A 3,225-nucleotide genomic window follows, 5' to 3' on the forward strand; every position below is an offset into this window, starting at 1 on the left:
GACCCAAAATTAGGACGTACTAAACTTAGGCCGGGCACGTAATGTGGTCACTCGGTTCGTGCTGGGCGCAAGAAAGAAAGCAGATTCGAGGCTTAAAAGCTGCCACTTGCATTACGGTGTCTGCGTGCAGCAATTAGTGGCAAATTGCATGGGAAAATTCTATTGGGAAATATGCAAAGATGTGCGCGGGCGAGCCTCAAGGCCTTCGAAATCAAAAGACCTAAGACACGAACTTGCTCTACGACCAACGCATTGGGCAGAATTCTTAACAGTAAACTGAAGGTAAAGCCAATGCTACCTCCACTTGCCGATTCAGTCAGTGGAAAATTTCAATAACGAATCACTATGATTACCATTTAGGCGGGGATGGCCAAGAAGACGGCCAAGTTTTTGGCATTAAATTGGTAAATGGAAGGATGCTAAACTGAGAGGTGATCAACTAGGAAGTTGCTGTTAGAATATGTTTTGAGTCAAGAAAGTGAAGTCATTCATTTCTTTCAATCACATTTCCAAAGTTTAAATATAAATATAGCTGGCTTACTTTAAACTTTAACTTAAAAATATTTTATCCACTTTTTTTAAAGATTTCCATTATCTCTCCCCCAGCTGATCTACCCTAATTTCTTTATAAAACAATGGGTATTTCGAACGGTGGGCGACTAGTTTACTTCCTTGTTTTCGACTGCTTGGCCAAAACAAAAAACAAAATCGAAACCTTAACCTTAAACTTGCAATCAGAGGCCGGGCAACCCGCTGATGCCCCCTCAGCTGGCCTGTTGCATTTGTAAATTTGTTGAAAATCAAAAGAGCAGAGGAAGGCGGGAGACGAGCAGCAGGCGGATGGACGGTCAAACAAGAGTTGCATGCATGCAGCGCATTTGACGTAATGGCCAGAACAACAACAACAACAATAACAACAAAAGCAACAAACATCGGCAAAGCAAGAGTTCATTACTCCACTTAGGAGATCTGCGGCCACAGCTGCACAAAGTTGAACATTTCGCTGGTCCAACACGAATGCAGAGGTCGCTGAGCCATCATCATCATCGTCGTCATCATCTGGGTCTTTGTTGTGGACCCTTCCCAACTATTCAACTCGTCTGTTTTTTTTTTCCTAGGAAGCTAGGAAGCCAGATGAATGTGGCAAGCTAAGCTGGCTCTGAGTGAAGTGGGCGGTCAAGGAAGTTGTCGGTTTTCGTAAATACTAAACATTTGCCAATATGCTAAACGGGTTTGTTTTTATTTTTATTTTTCTTCTTTCGGACTCTTCTATTTCTATAGTTGGCCTTAAGGTTAAGGCGAAATTATTTCCAAGGAAGATGTTCATCGGGTGGTGGCAAATGGCAACGGCAACCTGTGCTGCAAAATTACCATGCCAGCGGCAACCGTAATTGGTCTTTTGGGGCTTTTGGGCAATTGTTATGAACATGTCAAAGTTAACGACTTTGACTGTCAGCTGGTCAAAGTGTTAAGTGGCCAGGCCGAAGGAGGTGTTGCTCCGATCAATGACTCTCTCTCTCTCTCTGACTACCTCCCCTCTGTGTGGAAAGTGGCTGCCATCTGGCTAGCTGCATCTTTGCAGCTTTGTAAATAACAATTTATCTTCTTAATAGCATTAAATTGCAACATCAAAAGCATGTGGGCACGACATAGCTGGCCTCTAGAATAATGCCAGACGTTGATATGCCCTATGGGCTGTTCCACTTAATCGCTAGATGGGCAGAAAGTCCGGATAATTGAAAGGATTTGATGGGCTGAATTTGGCTAGATGGTTGATTGAATTGTTGGTGAATCTCACAGAGCTTACAAAGCTGATGATCATTTTATATATATATATAGCTAAAGTTTTCTAATGGTAACTAATCTTAATCTTCCTCTTCGTTTTCAAGTAATGAACAGCTTATAAAGGTTAATAATATAGATTTTTACAGCGGTAAAACTGTTTGATTTATAATAAGAGAGAAATACACAAGCTTGATTTATCTTGAAGATCATACAAAGTTAGGCTATAATATTACCTTTTAAGATCATCTTATACCTTATAAAGAATACGCAATGTTGTTCCATAAACAACAGTGAATGATACATCTTAATAAACTTAATGTGAGGTCATTTAATTTATGCAACTGCTGATCGATCTTTGACCGTTCGGTAGAACTAACCTTAGACATGTACTTTAGGAGTAAAACCAGTTAATGTTGATATTTGGCGCCTGGCACTGGTATTTAAATGGCATTACAATACATAATTCATTGTTTGATTTGCGTTTATTGTTTTGATTTGAGATTAGAAGCCCGCAATGATTATGACAATGGCGTCATCATGCACATCATACTCGTACGTTTCTCAGCCAGCAAACGTGACATGCTCTTCGTTTTGATTTTGATTTTTATTTTTTTTTGTGGTTAGAACACTCAATTAAATAAAATAGGTAAAGCTTGGCTTGTGTCAAATGCTTCTGCCTGCCTCTTCATTTCCATGTATGCGGAACGAAAAGGGGCGTGGCGTGGGGTCTGCTGCATCATTGTTCATAATGCCCCATGCCGATTGTGAAGTGTGCAAAACTTTCAAACACCTCCTGCTATTAATAGCTGCAAATATTATTAATGACTGGCCAGCCAACTGCCGCTGACACTGCACGGTGGTGGTGAACGGCATTCATTTAAGAGTATGGAAATATTGCAGATTATTTATAGATTTAGTTCAGTGTTTTGTAATTTATTATTAAAATATGATATTAATCAATACGGGTATTAAATTGGTATGTTAATAAAATATTTATTAAAAATCTTATATAGAATGGTTAGTATTAATGTATTCAGATATGCTAAAATATTGTACTTTCTCATACATTTATAGATATATACAGCGATTCCACAGTACCTTTTCCACAATTGAAATGCAAACTAGCTGGCTTCCAACTGGTAGCTGTTAGCCAATTGACAGCAGCAGGTGCATTTCGGACCAGACCATGTGGGCACCATGAGCTCATCATCAACGGCACGCACCCGGCGAACAAACGACCTTGGCCAGGCAGCGGAGGGGGTGTTGCATTGCAATAAATGACACGCGTCTCCAGCATCAGATCAGCATATTAAATTGCAATTAACAGGTGATTACGATTAAGTATCATTGTGCTCGTAGGGAATCAATCGCTAGATGCTGTTTATGATGAGAATGATGAAATGCCATCTTTGTGCATTTGCAAAGGCCTATCCGTGGCAT

Source organism: Drosophila eugracilis, unplaced genomic scaffold, assembly GCF_018153835.1.
Source record: "Drosophila eugracilis isolate 14026-0451.02 unplaced genomic scaffold, ASM1815383v1 contig_1038, whole genome shotgun sequence".
In the NCBI taxonomy this organism is placed as follows: Eukaryota; Metazoa; Arthropoda; class Insecta; order Diptera; family Drosophilidae; genus Drosophila; species Drosophila eugracilis.